This window comes from Pongo abelii, chromosome 6, assembly GCF_028885655.2.
Source record: "Pongo abelii isolate AG06213 chromosome 6, NHGRI_mPonAbe1-v2.0_pri, whole genome shotgun sequence".
Taxonomy (NCBI): Eukaryota; Metazoa; Chordata; class Mammalia; order Primates; family Hominidae; genus Pongo; species Pongo abelii.
The window spans coordinates 85,601,637-85,620,296 of record NC_071991.2 but is presented as its reverse complement, the minus strand read 5'-3'; the positions used below and the strand labels follow the sequence as shown (position 1 = coordinate 85,620,296).

At 37.6% G+C, this 18,660-nt stretch overlaps 1 protein-coding gene across 9 annotated transcripts in view; it reads left to right on the top strand.

Moving 5' to 3' along the window:
• Window positions 1–18,660, top strand: part of CDK14 (cyclin dependent kinase 14) — a 592,876-nt gene that overhangs the window by 106,952 nt on the left and 467,264 nt on the right. Inside the window, exon 1 of one of the 9 annotated variants that reach the window (XM_009243033.4) lies at window positions 171–269. The exons of 6 other annotated variants lie outside the window; for them this stretch is intronic. The gene's annotated coding sequence lies outside the window, so the exon portion shown is untranslated. 9 annotated transcript variants of the gene reach the window in all.

The following is an 18,660-nucleotide window of genomic DNA, read 5'->3' as shown; positions in this document are numbered from 1 at the left end:
GTTTATTTTTCCTTGTTCTGTTAAAAAAAAGTGTTTTCCCTTCACAGGCTTTTGGTAGAAAAGGAAAAGATAAAGATAGAAGAAAAGTAATTCTCTATCCCTTTCTTCAATTCTTTTTTCCAGGTTTTAAAAAATTGTTTGTTTGGCCCCACCTGTCCTTCAGACCCTATTTATGTGAAGATCAGTCATCTGGCAGCCTCTTGTGTCTGAGATAGCTCCAGGAAGGCTGACATGAAACAAGGATTTCTGAGTACTGCAGAGCCTGTGGAGTAAGGCCTACATGTTTTCCACTCAGGAGAAAGTTCCTGGTTCTGCTTTGAACCCACCTGTTGACTTAAGCCGTTCACATACTCTTCTAATAAGCCTGATTATCTAGTTGCCCAATACGGGGATGGCTGAGGAAGCCTGTAGGAAGAAGACTGAGGAGAGTGTGGTGATATTAGAAGGAGGAGGCACATGTAGGGCCATAATAAGGCGATTTTGATGGTAAAAACAGAATGAATCATAAAAATGAAGCAGAAGAACACTTAGATGTCAGATTATTGCGATTAGGAGCCAGTTGGCCCTGTATACCCACTGTTAAACCCTGAGGGCTGCCGCTGATGTTTATAATTGGCCCCATCATCAGTTGAAGATTAGATTGTGTTTATTATAATCTGTTTTAAAAGTCAGGGAAGTGCATACTACTTTTTAGAATTTAAAAAAGTCTCATATAAAGGCAGGCATTTCAAGGGATCAATTTTTGTTTACTCACAAAAACGACCTAGTAGATGTTAGTTTTGTTTTTCTCTCTGTCCACTGAGATTGTCTTTACAAGCCTTTTTGTCTCTTCTCTTTGAAGCTGTAATTTTTATTTTAACCTCTACTGTTGTTCTTTTATGGTATAGTTTCAGACACATCTCAATGGCCTCTAATAAAGATATTCTTAACACCATAGATTGTGAATCCTGTATGACATAATGATTAATTTCCTGCAGCTTTGCCCTCTTGCTGCTCTGTTTACTTCTGCTTTATAGTCAGACTTGTTGTCTACATGCTTGTTGACGCTATTATTTTCCCCTACCCATTCCTGAAGCTCCCCATCCATTTCCACTCTACATATGTCCACAGAATTTGTTTGAACTTCTGTCATCAGCAACTCTTCTTACTATTTATTTATTCAGCAAGTACTGAGTGCTGTCCTAGGGGCTGGGGAAACAGGAGAACAAATGAGAAGTCCATGCTCTTGAGCAGTTTACATTCTAGTGGGGAAGGAAGACAAACAAAGTAAATTAATGAACAAAAACAGTGTAATGTGATAGGGGAGGGAGGAGCAACAGCAGAGGAAAGCCAGAGAAGGACTCTGAAGAGGCAATACCTGAGGTCCAACTGAGTAATGGGAACAAGTCAGCCAAGGGGTTATCTGGGAAGAACATTCTAGGCAGAGAGAACAGTAAACAGAAACATTCCTGAGGAACCAGCTTTGAGGAAAAGAAAAATTGTCCATTGTGACTGAACCATAGTTGGATGGGTGCTGTGCTCAGATCCCCTTGGTCAGTGGGTGCCTAGGGTGAACAGAAGTCCTTCCCATCCAGGTCTCAGTCAGTGACTGATCAGCCCAGGGATACAAAAGCCTGGCCCTTTTGCTTCAGAGGAGACTAATGCTGGGTGTAGTTTTTGTCTGAGGCCACATTCTTCCTTGGCTTTTCCCCTCCCTGTCCTGCCTCCTCATTTCTTTTCACTGAGAGCACGCCCCCAATAAATTATAAGATCCGGGCCCAGCTCTGTTTCTAGGAAACCCTGACCTAGGCATATAAGCAAACTTTTGATCTATCATCTGAGCTCCAGACCCTTAGACAGCTGCCTATGCAACATGTCCACTTGGATGTTCAGAGATACCTAAAACTCAATGTGTAAAAAATTGAATTTATGATAGTTTCCTCTTTTCCTCAAGCTTGTATTCTTCCTGTGTTCACTCGTTTACTTTATGAACCAGCCTTTTACCTAGATATACTAGAGAATTCAGTATAGATTTTCCCTTTCCATTAGACTTCATGTCCAGTCACTCAGCAGGTAACTCATGGTGAATGCCTCTTACCTCTGTTGTTTTTCCACCCACGTTTTCATGGCTTTAGTTCAGGGCCTTGTCTGAAACACTAGCTTAGCTTCCCAAGTGGCCTCCCCACTTCCCTTCCTTCACCTCTCCAATCCATTTCTACACCATTACCCTGTCGTAAAATGAAAAATCTCATCCAGCCACTGTTCTGCCTCTAGTCCTGTAGGGCTTTTCTATTGGATTAAATGGCAACTTCCTGTAGGATAAAATTCCCAGCTCTTTAGCATGGCTTACAGGGCCGTTTCTGCCCTGGCATTGAGCCACCTTTCTTCTGAGCCTTCACAGTGGTGACCACTGTGAGTATGGCTTGGTTATTTCCTCATACAGCTTCCAGTTTCAGGCTTCATGCTAGTCCCCAAATGTCCTTCTTCTCCTGGGTAGTACTGGAAGCTTCAGCTTTACATTACCTCCTCTGTGAAGTCTTTTTTGAGCCACCTAAGGAATATTATTTATACTGACTAGAGCATTCCCAAAATACTCATTTCAGTGTATTATAATCACTTGCTTTATTTCTAATCACTTTAAGGCATTCATTGAATGCAGAGAACATGGCTCTTCACATTGCTGGGCAAATGAGCACGTTTGCTGAATGAATAGATGAAAGATTAAAGGAGAAATGTTACTGTGTTTGTTGGTTTTTATACAAGATATCTTAGTGAACACAAACATTGTACGAATAATAGGGGAAAGGGGATTGCCTAAGAAGAACTTTTAGCCCTAAAATATGGAGTTGGGAAATTCCTTAATTTTTTTAATGTTAATTTAATATTTGCTAGATGCCTAGCATTGTATTATGTGGTATTTAAGTAAATTTTGAAAAATGCAATTGGTGTGATTTATCAAGGGCCTTAAAATGGGGAAAATGCCAACAGTACAAGAGAGTTTTATGAGGTGGCGTATGATTAAATCTTGAATGACTCAAATAAGAAGTGCTGTTGGTTCTGGAAAAGGTGTCTTTGTGGGCTGGAGGGATAACCAATCACAAAAAAACCTCAGGTTCTTGAAAGACCTGTTGAAGTCTGTTCTGCAGAAATGATGCTCATGTAATTCAGTAGTTTTCAGATATTAAGGAGATAGCTTTCTCTTTTGGCTTTGTTGAAGATGAAAGTATGTAATATTTGTATTTGAACAATAACTTTTTAAAAAGATTTTACATGAGCTTTTGTGTTGCAAGAAAACAAAGTTGAATATCTTCACAGTGTCATTCAAAATGATGAAGGTGAAGATGGTTTGCAAGTGGGAGAAAGAAGAGATGATTCATTTAAACCAATTAGGATGTGAAGGGAAAACACTTTGCCTGAGGTTTCTCATCATCATTGTATACCCTAGTTTGGGGAGCTTTGGGAATATCGACCACTTATCACTGACACAGTAGTTACCTCCTCTTGTACTTTAATTTTTAAAATAAGTGAATATTTACAAGGTTAGATTTCATGCCTTTTTTATTTCTTGCCTAAGGTATTTCTCAGTTGTATTGTTGTATCTTAATCTAATTTGTGTCCTTTCGTGATTCTGTGTACCGAGGACAGGAACTCCTTTAAAAAAGAATGGATCAACCACTCTCCTGTAGGGGTCGCTATGAGAGTAGCAGTCTCGCATCCTTCCTTTGCCGCCTAGCACCTTGTGGCATGACTTGGCACAATTTGCCTAAGGATTGTGAGATCTGGCTTGTTTTGGTATTTTATTTTTCAGAGTGGTATGAGCTCTAAGTCCACCAAAAATTCTGCAAGCTCGTAACTATGCATTCTTTTACTTTGGTTCTGTGTATGCTGCACCTGTGCATTTTTTTTTAACCATGTATTTGGTGCATGGTTATTTTAGAGTTCTCATCATGCTCCATTTGCATATGACAAATATATACACGTAGACACCATTTTAGCAGCTTTTGCAGCATGCATGATGGTGGCTGAAACTTGGCCTTCTATAGGATCCCAGATTATTATTTAATGGGGTTGTCACTCAGGACACTTACTGGCTTTCTCCAGTGCTCTTAAAAAATTGAATTGAGCATGATGAGGTGCATCCCCTTGATTAAATGTTTTTCCTCCTATGCAATCACCATTAGCTGTTTGGCTCCCGTTCTGTATTCTTTTGAAGCAGCCCTGCATTGCAAATCAATATCTTTCTGAAAAGACAGTGTGTTGTGAATTGCCTGGACAGCATATGCACGGTTACTTTGGCTGCAGTGCTGCTGCAGAGCCCGGTTACTCTGCCTTCCTGGGAACTCCACAGGCAAGTCCATCGTGTTTGCAAAAAAAAAATTAGATTTTTTGGAGAAAATAATTGAGCCGTTAAAGCTATTGATACTGAATGTTAGCATGTCCTTTGAGTTCTTCTCAACAGTTTTTGGTCTTATTCCACTGAGATTAGCTTCTCTGAGGAGATTTCTGGTTTTTTTCTTTCTTTTTTTTTTTTTTTTGCTTGCTTATGCATCCCCCTCTCTTGGTTGTAGTACGGCCGTACCATTTCAGCTTGCTAGTGCAGAAAGATGTGAATTCAGTTGCTGTATGAGCCTGGCCTGGTGCAAACACATTGCTAGAGACATGTTAAAGAGTTCCAGGTGAATCAAGTCTGAGGGAGACAACAACAAAACGGTAAGACAGAGCATGCTTAAAATTACAGCAGGGGTTTTAATTTGGAGCATCTCGGCAAGTCTGAATCCTGACTCACTCATTTACAACTTAAAAAGGATTCATTTTATGCATGTCATTTTACTCACTTCCTTCTATTTAACTGCCAGAAACATCACAGATTGATAAAGGGGGTGTTTAAATTAGGGACTGACTGGAGGTTACTCATGGGAGAGTCTTTTGAGGCTCCCAAGGCTACTGCTCGTAGTTTGTAAACACCAGTAGCAGTGATAAGATGGGGAAAAGGTTTAACGACTGCTTCTTTGCCATATCTGAGTCTTATTCCTTCTGAAACTAGTCTTTATTTATTATAGCTGAACGAGATCTTACAGATTGTTTTTGCCTGGCTGTGCTTGGCTGAATGCCCTCTGAGTCAAGCAAGTGAAGGACGAGAGACTACTTTTTCCATTTGAGTAAACTGATGTCCATGAATTTAGCTGGATTGGATCTGAGTAGAAATAAATATCTCTAATATATTAGGGACCTGGGGCTTCCTCCCTGCTCATCCTACTTCCTTCCCTTTTGGATCACAGAAATACACCTGCTTTAAGTGTGTACTGCTGAGCAGAGGTCAGTGTGCTGGTATTTTGCATCATTACACCTGTAGTGGTTATGCTTTTATGTACAGAAGTGATAATTCTTCGTGCAGTTCTGCTTGAAGTGCCGGCTCTAATAGTAGACTATTAGCATTTTGGATGCTAATGGAGAACCCCTGCATTCATGAAGGACCGTGGTAGCAGACAGCCTACTCCAATGAGGCTTACCTGCTTGTAAAGCAGATAAAATTGAGAGAGAGGAATGTAAACCTTGACGTCTTCAGAGACTGAATTTTTGTTTCCTTTGTTAATTGTCACACAGTTGACATATCTGATGTGGCGGGGGTTTGAACTTGAAGGACATGTTTTAATAGTGTTCAAAGTGAGACTAATAACATTACTTAGTCCTAGTGACTTTATATGGATCCACCTATTATTATATAGGTGCTGAATGTTAAGGATGTGAGCATTTGATTTTTTGCTTTAAAAATATTCCACTTGTGTATAGTTTAATTAACTTAGTACTTTATGTAAAATGTAAATGTGTAGATGGTGAATGTTAAGAAAATCATCAGTAACTTGCATGTTGGCTATTATACAGAACTGGCATGTAGCCAGTTCTGTATAATTTTGTGACATAAGTAAATTTAAGAAAGATCACCTGATTAGTTGATAGGCTAATTGAGAGAAATATTGGTAACTGCTGTGGTTCACTACGAGTAAATTTCTTTAATGGTGCAGTGCTTCTGTATTCACTCAACTATTTACTGTTGAGGTTGGACATTGATTATTGGGAGTGAATATTTGGATTTTCTTCCAAAGATGGATCAAATTTACCTCTCTTTTTTTTTAAACTTTTTTTTTCTGTTTAGAAGATGTTGCGCCCTGTGTTTACTGTTTCTTTTTCTGAGAATAATGTATTTTAGCTATTTATATTTTTACCTTTACTTTGTGTGAGTTGTGAGGATTTTTTTTTTCATCATGTGACAGAAGGAATTGTGATTTTTAAAAAGAGCAATAATGTGACTGATTTTACAATCATACGATATGATATTTCTCTCATTCTGCAAATATTGATTAGCCACCTACTATGTGTAAAACATTGTAAGACCTGCTATAAAGGAAGTATGGATGAAACAGTACATTTTCCTGAAGAAGCTTAGATATAGTTGTGTTGGTATTTTCCCCTGGAATATGCCCCATTATACTTTCTCATGGATAGTCAGTTTGGTGCTTTTTAATCCTCTCCTTTTAAAAAAGCATTTTTTTGTTAAACATTTATGGAGTCTGTTGTGTAATAGTGGTGAGTAAAACAAATCTGGTCCTGGTTCTTATGGAACTTATAGTCTACTACTTTTTTTTTTTTTTCAATTGAGCCGAGGATCTCACTATGTTGGCCAGGTTTGTCTTGAGCTCCTGGACTCATGTGACCCTACTGCTTTGGCCTTCCAAAGTACTGGGATTACAGGCATTAGTGACTGCACCCAGCTACAGTCTACTTTTAAAAATATTTCAAAGAGAAAATATGTGGAAAGTTTTTTTTTTTTTTTCATTTTGGTAGTTATGAAGGAGATACTGTATGCTTTGATATTTTTTATTGTGGTAAAATATATATAACACAAATCTTGACATTATTACCATTTTAAGTTTATAATTCAGTGGCATTAAATATATTCACAGTGTTTTCAACCATCACCACTATCCATTTCCAGAACTTTTTCATCAACCCAAACAGAATCCCTACCCTGCTCTCATTAAATAGTAACTCCCCATTCCCCTTCCCCCTGCCCCTGGTAATCTTATTCTACTTTCTGTGTCTGTGAGTTTGGCATTCTAGGTACCTCATAGTATATTAAATTGAATCATATGTATTTTTTCTTTTGTCTCTGCCGTGTTTTAGCATGTTTTCAAGGTTCATCCATGTTGTATCATGTATCAGAATTTCATTCCTTCTTAATGCATTCCTTGATTTTTATATGGGATCGACAGCAGTTTTTCCTCATATGGTGACATGAATCAAGTTCCTGTATGGACATCATAATAGATACTTTAGATATACTAAAATAGCCTATGGGAAAGGGCAAGGAATAAGGAATAGAAATGCACTGAGAGAAAGAGTTATGGATATATTATATTATATATTATTTTCATATATTTATCTATGGATGTATTATAATTGAGATGCTAAGATTTTCACATCAATTCTTTGCTGATAGCAGCAATCAGCTGAAATAATTGGAAGCTGGGCCATGGCTTTTGTCATTATTAACATTTGAATTTCACCCACTGTACTTGCATCTCCTTTCTCTATTTTACTCCATAAGCAAAGACTGATCATGTTGAGGTCTTCTTACAGAGTCAGAGACTCTTAGAGCTGGCAGGTACTTTAGAAATTGTGTTATTTAATTGGTTCATTATCATTCATTAGCCAACGTGAGAGGGAAACTCAGTCTCCTCCTGCCCGCTGTAGGCCTTCTTTCACTCCCCACCCCTGTTTTCAGTGGAAACAACCAGAAAACCCCGAGTATCCTCTGAGTTTGGCAGAAATAGTAGAGGGTGTAAATTTGATGCCGTATTAAGAAGTTTTCTGTTGGATGAGGTAAGCCTAGCTTCATCAATACAGCTTTCTGTTTCTCAGATTTCTTCCTGATACTGCTTCCATAAATCCAGGTGGTTTTTCTGAGGGGACCCATTTTAGAAAGCCAAGTTAAGGCCTCAATGCTGTTCATTTATTTTCTATCGACAATTTTGACAGTTCTTACACTGAGTCAGTCAGCAGTTTATATCCATGCTTTTAACTCACTATCCAGGGGACCCAACCATTTATAGAAGAGGAAGATTCAACATAGCAATATCCAATACCTGAGTCTTCCTGACTAAGCCTGCTCCTTCTTAATGGGTCTTGCTTTCTGTCCCCCTAACTGTTTTTCTGTCCCCCTAACTGTTTTTCTGTTCTGGCCTGACTCTTATTATAAGACTAATTCAGAATCAGATTAATCAAATGCATGTTAAATTTGAGTGATAGGTTTGTGGGGAGAGAGGGAAGATGGGCCAGAAAACCTTAAACCAGTGAGCAGTTATTTTGCACAGCTTTGGAAGTACTTTTTTTTTTTCTTTTCATCAGGAGAGATAAGAGAGAATGGAGAGAAATGGAGAGAATTATAGATAAAGTTGTTTTTTGTTAACTTCTCTCAGGATGTAAGTCCCAGGGGACATGTACGAAAGACAATACAGTGGTCAAGAGCTTGAGCTTTGTATTCAGAGTCCTGTAATCAATCCCATCTCCTGTGTTTATTTTCTGTGTGGCCTTGGACATGTTACTTAATTCATGTGTGCCTCAATGTAACCATCTGCAAAACTGAGATAATACCAGTCACCTTTCTTATGAGGTTGTTGTAGAGATTAATTGGGAAGCTATTTTTAAAGCATTTTTATAGTAATTTATATAATAAGAGCTCAACAAAAGTTAGCCATCATCATCATTGTCATCTCATCTAGAAATCCTTGATTTCCATCTCTTTTCTATCAGCTGCATTATATCTTGCCCAAGATCCTTCTGTAGTTTGACTATAGAGCATATGTAATTATTTCTTAGTGTTATTGAGTCTGAGTGGGTAAAAGGAGGATGTAATAGAAAGCTCCAATATCCTATTTATCATCTGGCAGACTTTGGAAGGGTAAATGTTCTTTAGACTTAACTTTTTGGCCCAGTTGATATACTTCCTCAGGTAAATGAAATCTTGCTAAAAATACAAAGTTGACAGTGAAACACTTCTGGAAGCACTGGGGTTTGTTTTCAGGTGACAGACAAACAGCAGGATGTGTGTATCCCACTGCTTTGCTCTGTTCACCTTGCATCTCTCAGGCAGGATTTGGTATTGACTTTTCTCAGCTACAGGAAAGGTTTACAGAACTGGTCTTCATGAAATCAGTTAGGAGTGTTATTAATGGATTACTGTCAAATTTATTATTGCTGAAATTTTGGCTCTTTATAATAGATGAATCAATTGTTAAAGCAACATTGAAAGATAATTCCATTTTCTCCTCAAAGGTTCATTGTTCCCAGTGTTTCTCTTCATAAGCTCTGTGTGGTTAGTGACCCATATATGATTCTCTGAAAATGTTAAGAGCTTCAAAAGTCAATTCTATATTGAGTGATGCCCTATATTTTCCTGAACTCTTTGATGGAGTTTGCATCTAGATTTATTTTATAAGAAGAAAAACATTAAACTTTTAAACTTTATAACATCACTCTTGACATCAGCCACTTAATTATTACCCAAGCACTAATAATACATTTACATTTTATTAAAAAGATGACTATTGTAGATTTGGAGATGTATGTTGTATTTATATAGCCATCTGTTTCAGAGTAAGAAGATAGTACACAATTTTATTTCTCCTTTAGGGAAGGAATTTAAAAATATTTATAATCTTTATTTTTAAATGCTGTTCATATGGTTACTGGGGGAAAGAATTCAGATCCTAAAGGATCAGTCATATCTCCAGTAGTGTTTTCTCTTCAGTTTTCATGTTTTAATGTTATTGCACCTTCTGGATGCTGTATCTTACATGAGGGACAGAATAGTGAGATACAGATATTTGAAAGGTATAGACATGAAGGAAGAACTGGCCTGGTTTAGTACAAAGAAGCCAGGGATGGTTTAGTGAAACTCAAAAGTGAAACCAAACAGAATTCAGAAGGCGCTTGAGACTGTCTTTTGCACGGCCTTTGAGACAAGTGAGCTTCTGCAGTCCCTGTGATGTTTAAAAATACCCCTCAAACATTACGCATATGTGTGTATAGGTAGAAAGCGTCCTGGACCATATTATTGATTTCAAGTCTATGAATCTGAGATCAGCCTCTTCTGTTTATTAGTGGTTAGTGCTTCTGACATGGTAGACATTTTTAGTTTTTAAATCAGTGTAGTTAACAGTCAGTCCCCTTCGCCAGCTTAGTTCATACTGCTGTATGTTGTGGAGTCCTTTGGAAATGCACTCTGTTTTCCCCTTCTCAGGTAGAACCCAAGGCAAAACCTAAAAAAGAAAAGCTATATTTAAACCTGTAAATCCTGTGGGAGAGGGAGAAAAAGTTTTTATTTGCAGGAATAGACCTTTTTTTTTTTTTCCTAGAATAAGAGCTTTAAGGGAATAGTGTCTTGATGAAGAAACTAATTAGCCATGCAGTGTGAGCCACTTTGTGTAGCTTGATTTTTCTATTTTGTAGAGAATAGGTATTCCATTTCCCCAGTGCAGCTATGGGAATTTTGTAGATTGGAAAACGCTGTGCTTTGTAGAATCTCAAAACAAAGTCACCCGCTTGCTGTGCTTGGAGCTTCTCATCTCTTGTGTCCCATTTCTGAGCCCTTTGGCTATAAATGTTTTGTTGAGGGGTGGGGGGAATATAGATATCAATTTTAATATTTCACCTCTTAACACATATCATTTGGTCATATGATATGAATTCTGCACTCCTGACTCTTTTTTCCATGATGGCATTTTAACCAGCTTGTAATTGTGGATGTCAACTGCAAGTCAGAAAATGTATATACCTTCTTCTTTCTCTTGTTGACCTTTTTGGGATATTTAATGTTTTTAGTGGAAACAGTGTCTGAAAGACATCTTATCTGGCTTTCCACATAATCAGAGTAGGATTTAACTGGAGTGGGAAATGTTCAGTTATGCCATTTGGGCTAAAGACTCCCCCTCACACCCACACCAAAGGAGGACCTGTTTTAGGATACATGGTACACTTCACAAATTTAAGTTCCTTTTCAAATTTCTTTTCTAGATCCTGAGGTGACTTCCTTCTAAGTTTTTCCTCCAAAGCTACCAAATAAACCCTAGTAAGTAGTAAGCAAAGCAAGATTCTGAGTTCAATTCTACTTAGGATAATTTTGTAGTAATTGTTTTTATAGATGTGATGGCCAGCAGCAAGACAGTGTTCCTATATTAGAGACACATACATCTACAAATTTCTATGCAGGAAGTAATGTCATATATGCTGCTATAACCGATGTATATTCTTTCTTCTCTAGTCATCATTCATTCCAATCCCATGGTTGTTTAAATTCATAAACATATTAGATGTATATTATTGCATATTTTATTTCAGAGCTGAAAATATATTGAGTTATCTGATAACTACCGTGAACTTTTGCAATAAGTTTGAGTAACATATGTTACCGAAGGAGTAGTGAAATTTTTATCACTCATTGTACACAGAGACTGAAACAAATTTTCCCTCTAAATTTGCCGTCTCTCACAATCACAATCTCTTATTGGACCATAACAGCAGAATATATCATTACATGGTTTAGTGCACCATGTCTCAAACTTCAAGGTGCACACAGATCACCCAGGGATCTTGTTAAAATTCAGGTTCTGACTTGGTAGAACTGCAGTGGGTCTGAGATCCCAGTGATTCCAGTGCTGCCAGTCTGCAAGCAACAAGGGGTTAACTTTTCCAGATGAAATTTTGGTCCACAAAGCTAACTACATTCTGAAAAACTTATACAGATAACTAACAATAGGGCTGGTAATTCTGTCCTTGCTATGAGTGCTCTTTAAAACCTTACGTTAAATTTATCATTATGATTTGGACAAAATGAAGAACCTAGAAGTCAGGAAGTATAGGCATCTACCTATATGAGCCTATAAACAAAACTGTATCTCATCTGAAATGTGTAATTATCACAGAAGAGAAAGCGACTAAATAAAATTATTTTAGCAACATATACCAAAGCTTAAGCTTCTGGAAAGACTACCTAATATTCCATAATAGGATTAGCAAAACAGTTATCAAGCCTATTAATGGCAAGCATTGAAGTCCAGTAAGGGATGTAACAAAACTACAGTCACTGAAGCAGCATAAAGGTCACTGAAGCAGCATAAAGGAATGTGGTGTCCTCAAGAGTCCTCCATTCAGCTGTGTCCACTAGCTGATGAATTCAGGATTTAAGTGAAATTGGGTCAGATGCCAAAGAAACCATGTAGTAGGAAAATAAGCATTTTAAAACTAAATCGCAATGTTAGATATTGAATTCTGATGAATGGAAACATCTGGTGAAGTGTTTTCATGACTGGAAAATATCTCAACTCAGAAGGTACCTTGTTTTTAATGTAGTTTCTCAGGACTAATTTTTTTTAATGGCCTATTTTTAGTTAAAGGGGAAAGCTTATAATTAGTAAAACAATCCATCATTGAGTAAATATTAACAGAACTATTTCATGCCCAGTCTTTTGTGCTTTGGGAACACTAAAAAAATAGAAGATACGGTTTGTTTGCTCAAGGTGTTTACACTCTGGTCATGGAAATACAAACACGTGAGAAACAGTGCTCAGCAAAGACAGAGCTCCCCCCACCCCACCAAAATAAACCAAACACTTGAAAACAAATTCTACAGTAGCTTATATAAGAATATATGATAACATATATTTCAGTAACAAATTATGAAGTACAATCTAAAAATGATGTAGTTGGTAGTGAGGGCATTTTTGGTTGTGACAGTGACAATGATATAAGGGCAGGACTAGCATTTAGTAGACAGAACCATGGTTGCCAGATGCTCTACAGTGTGTACTGCTGTGCGCAAATGCTGCACCCAAATAATTTTCAGCCAAAATGCCCAGGATGCCACCACTGAGAAACAGTGCCAGGATGTCAGAGTTAAGGAAAATCTGAAAAGACTGGAGACATTAAGAGAAGTGTATTCATGGTATGTACCTGTCTTTGTCCTTTCTAAATCCTAAAATTCTAAGGGAAAGTGGAACACAAAGGAAGCACAAAGAAGTGAATTTACGTGTGAGACTTTACTGGTTGACCTATCTAAAATTATTTACCAGCTGCAAACTGCTGCCTAGAGTTCATAGTAGAACATTAGAGCTAAAACAGATCTGTATCATTTTACAGATGAGAAGACTGAGATCTGGGGAATTTAAGTGGCTTGTCTTGAGGCACTTAGTTCTGACTTCTATGGGCAGTATGCTTGCATGTATATTAGGTAATGTTCTGAAGGTGACTTTAGGCAAGATCTTGGTTCTTATAAAACAAAGCTGTAAGTAAAAAACACATTCTTGCATATATCCTTCTATATGTATACATATCTTTGCTCTATGTAGCCACTCTTACTGCCATCTCTGTGTATACACACATACACACACATACTATTAGGGAGAAAATGGAGAAGACAGCAAGCAAAGAGAGGAAAGCATACTTTTAGATTTGACAGATTTAAGTTATAGATGAAGGCAGTTATCATTGGTTATGATTCTAGTGGCAATGATTCTGATTCTTCCTACCTCTCTCTTCTACCCAAAACTCTTGCACATCTGTCCTTAATAGCTGAAATTACTTTTATAAGGGAGGAAACTTCTTGTTCTGTAATGCTTAAAGTTCAGATAATTCTGGGAGAGGTAGTACTACGATTTAAGTGCTCAAAAACTTATAAATAACTGATGATTTTTTTATATTGGGAGCAGATTTTGAGTAGGATAAAGCCATAGGCCCTCCTGGGGTATTGGACAGAGGGAAAAAAACAAATGAAAGAGGTTGTCAAGATTTTTGCTTATTTCATAGTTTTGCATTGGACCTGTGATGGATATTCCTTTCATGAACATCAAAAGAGCATGACCTAGCTATAGCCTGATGCATGATACATATTTGCTGTGGGTTAACCTGGAGTCTTCTAAACCAATTCTTTTCCAGTGTCTGCCTTCAACTAAGAGTGTGGAGTGAAGTAGTAGAGAAGATCACACTCTGAACCCAGTAAAATGCTGATCACCAGAAAATGGGTGATTCAAAGGGACAATTTTCAGCCCGAATGAATTCACTTGAAATGAATGCCAGCCTTAACCGAATTAAGTTGTGCTCTTTCAAATCCACTGCTGTGAGTTCAGTAGACAGTTGTCTGGATTTTAGATAGCTCTAAGCTAGAATCGTAGGTCAAACTGTGACTTTTGGAGCCTCATACACTGTTTAAATTTCTAACAATTTTTACCCGGTTTTGAGTTTGCCAGCAAATGAACAAGTTCCTGTTAATAATGAGAAGACCAAATTAATTGCTTCAGATGAATATCCATATGTGTGAGTGCATCTCAAAGCAAGTTTGAAATTCTAGCTTCTATTGAATTTACTGGAAAAAAAAGGTTATTTTGGTATTTGTGATGATTTCTTCTTTTTATCTGTTTTCGAATACCAGGAGACATCCCTGCTTATGTGATTTTTGTTACTTCAGTTTCTAAATGGAACAAGTAGTATGAAAAAGTACAGTCATGGAGAAAACTATTCTTAGTTCTCATTGATATTAGAATGTCTTGTTTTCACACGATACTGACAGCATAGCTGTCTACTGGAATTTGCCTTGGGCAGAGGTGCTAAAGATATTTTCTTCTGGACCCATGATTTGAGAAAACCGTTTTTAACCTGTGGAAGTTCCTTATTTTCCACGAGTTAATGAACAAATCTTTACTGGACTCTTCAAGAGGAGATTTGAAGGGAAAAGTACTTTAGGGGGCTATAAAATGAATATAAGACAGTCCTTGCCCTGTGGAAGAGATAATCAGGTTGTTAACATTAAAGTATCACAAGAAGAATAATTACAGTCTAAGGTATGCAAAATATTGGAGCAGATTGAATTCACTGAAGTGAATTCTTAATAAAGGATTGGTCTGTGGGTGGGATTTAATCAACAAGTGCATCTAGGCAAAGGCAATTTTGGAGACAAGTCATGGCTTGGTGTGAGGAAGGTTTTCAGGCTGAGGGCAGTAAGAAAGCATGTGTGAAGGACAGTGAAGCTGATGGACAGTGTGTAGAATGTCTGAGGGTCTCCTGTATCCAGAATGTTCACAGCTCATGGCCTTTGTATTTGGCCAAGTGCCCACATCTTTAAGAATATATGTAGCGAAGAAATGTAATTTTGAAAACCAATTTGTTTCTATTTAAGCATTGATTACTGACCTAATTAAATTCCCTTAATGTCATATACTAATTTAGTGTGACTGATTATTTTGCCATATTCTAGATACTTTTAAACAAAGAAGACAAACATAAATGTAATTATTGCAAATTATTAATATATTACTATACTTATCAACAGTGTGGGTTTATGCAATCTTATTATTATTTCTCTATTCTTTTTTATACCTTTCTAGGGTTATAGATCTACTTATTTAGATTTCTTCCAGGGAGTTCAGTAATAATATTTTTTGTGTCTTTTTGGGATTTTGTAATCTTTACGGGACCACAAGTAAAAGAATTCCTTGTCAGAACAGCCACGGTTACAGGATCTGAGTTATTGACTGTTGGGGTCCTGGATGCTTTTTTCAAGTCGGAGATTCACATCTGAGTCATGGGTTGGCAGTCAAGCTGAGTTTTCTTTTTAAGGGTTAAATTTCATATGTGTTATTAAAATTTAACTTCCTTAAAAAAATGCTTTCCACACTGGTTCACATAGGTTTTCTTTTTAATCTTGTTTCTTTCCACCAGATGTGTACTTTGTAATATGTTGCTTAGGCAACATCATCTGCCCTTTAGCCTGTTGCATTACATCCACCCACCTGGTCTGCTGTCATTGAAACATGCTGTGTTGCTTTTCTTTCTACTCTCATGCTTCTTGGACCCTCCCCACAGGCCCTGATCATTCATTCCTGTCCTTGATACAGTTCCTTGGTACTTTTTTTCTAGCACTTCTTGGCTTACTCACAGTTCTGTGTCTTAAAATCAACCGTATAGTATTATATTCATACTTCTTTTATATTATAGCTGCCATTTGGCCTGTATAGTAACTTTTCTCTTTTGAAATCATAATGAACTCATGGTCTTTCAACAACTCAGCTTGTTCTATTTAACCATACTTTTATTTTTCCTTTTGATGCTCGAATAAATAATCACAGTTTGATTGGTGGGAGCTCCTTTAGGCAGATTCCTTTGTCCTTCTAGCACGATCCCTGACATTTTTGAAAGGATGCTAGTTTTCTGGTAACAGCTGGATGTTTCCTGGCTCTTTCACACTTCCTGCACTGTGAACTGGAATCTATTACTTTCCAAAGATTTCTTCCTTTCCTTAATGGAGAACTGGAACATAGGCCAAAATCTGGGCACTAGGGGTGCGCATGAAAGTTAGTAGTGGATAAAAGGGCTACTGTTTGGTGGTTGGAAGAATCTGTGTTTTTGAGGTTTGGGTTCTTAGTGATTTTTTTCCAATTTGACATTCCATGCTTTTGAGTTTTTTAATATATGAGGTTTTATCTTTTACTAAGACCTTTTACTGCACTGACCATAAGCATTTTGCTGTGGGCAGAAAGACAGATTCTATTTGGGGTGGGAAGCATTTATTCAGATTGCTGACAAGTTAATATAAGCATTCAACTGAAGACTTGTACGTGGGGGAGTAGCGCCAGTGTGTACTGTGTCCTCCAGAGCCCTCTTTCATTGCTAAGACCCAGGCTGCTTGCTTTTCTCTTCATGCACCCTGGATACTTAAATAATTTTATTCTAAGAGCTCTCCTACCGTCCCCTCTTCTCCCCTCTTACCCCTCTTCTCCCTTCTCCCCTCTTACCCTTCTTCCCCCTTTTCCATTTTCTCTTTCCCTCCCCCGCCCCCCCTTTCCCCTTTCCCTTTTCCCTTTTCCCTTTTTGAGATAGGGTCTCACTATGTTGCCCAGGCTGGAGTACATGGAGTATAGTGGCACGGACTCTGCAGCTCACTGCAGCTTTGCCCTCCCTGGCTCAAGAGATCTGCCCACCTCAGCCTCCTGAGTAGATGGGACTACAGGTGTGCACCACCACACCTGGCTAATTTTTGTATTTGTTTTGTAGAGACAGGATTTTTCCATGTTACCCAGGTTGGTCTCGAACTCCTGAGCTCAAATGATCCACCTGCCACAGCTTCCCAAAGGCTGGGACTACAGGTGTGCGTCACCATGCCCAGCTAAGTTGATTGTTTTCTACTTTTATTTGGTAATTTGCTAGTAGTTAGCAAAAATGATAAACGTGAAATGTTTAAGAATATTTATGGGAAATATTTTAAGTTGAGAACCTTGTTAAATTTTTTTTTCTCAAAAATTAGGGAAAGGCTGCCACTCTTCTGTCTTAATGATAGAATACTTTGGAGATGTTGGTTTTTCACAGGTGCATAGTTTCCACTGATTTTTATAATTATCAAGTGTGCCATAGTCAGATCCATTAAATGAGAGGCTACCTGACTCAAAGTATGTATTGTAAGGCCATTAAGGCATGAAGATGGAGAGAAAGCTGTACTTGCAGTAGATTCTGTAACAGTTTCTCTTGCTTAAATTGTATAGGCTCAGAATTTCTAATTGGAGTTCCTCTGTTTCCTGAAGGCAACAAATGACTTTTTTTGCTTTATTGTATTTTCTAGAACTTAAAATACAATGTTAAATCAAAGTGGTGAAAGTGGATATCCTTGAATTTTTCCTATTTTTAGGTGAAAAGCATGTAGTTTCTCAGCATTAAGTATGATGTTATGTGTAATTTTTTGGTAGATGCTCTCTATCAGATTGAGGAAGTTTTACTCTGTTTTTAGTTGATTGAGAGTTTTTATCGTGAATGGATGCTGAATTTATCAAATGCTTTTTCTGAGTCTATTGAGATGATCATATGATTTTTAAAAAACTGTGTATTAATTGCTTTATAACAAATTATCCCATAACTTAACATCTTAAAACAACATACATTTTAAAAAAATCTTAGTTCCTATGAGTCTCTTGCAGATGATCCTTAGGTGGGTCAGGGTCTGTTATGAGAGTCCAGTCAAACAGGAAGCTGGAACTGTGGTTGGCCCTGAAAACTTGACTCACAAGGTTGTTTCCAAGCCCTAGTCTTTCTGCACATGTGCCTCTCCACAGGGCTGCCTCATGGCATGGCAGCCGGCTTTCCCCAGGTCTGGTGATCTAAGAGGGAATACTCAAGGCAGAGAGAACACCAAAATAGAAGAAACATTGTTCTTATAATGTTTTCTCAGAAGCAGTATCCTATGATTTTTGCCATATTATATTTATGGGATACAAGTCAACAAATGCAGCCCACATTCAAGAGCTGGGTATTACATAAGAGTGTGAATACTTAGAAGTGGGTGTTACTGGGAGCCATGTTAGAGACTGCCTACCACTGTATTTTAAAATGGTGAATTACACATTTGTGAATGTTAAGCCAACCTTGCATTTGTGGGATCAGTGTGACATTGTCATGGTTTACTATCTTCTTTATATATTATTGCATTCAATTTGTTGCAGATGTACCAGTAATTTTTTGCATCTGTGTTCATGAGAGAGATTGATCTGTAGTTTCCTTACAATGTTTTTGTGTGGCTTTGGTGTTGGAACGACACTGGCCTTATAAAATGAATGGGAAGTATATCCTCTTCATCAATATTTTGAA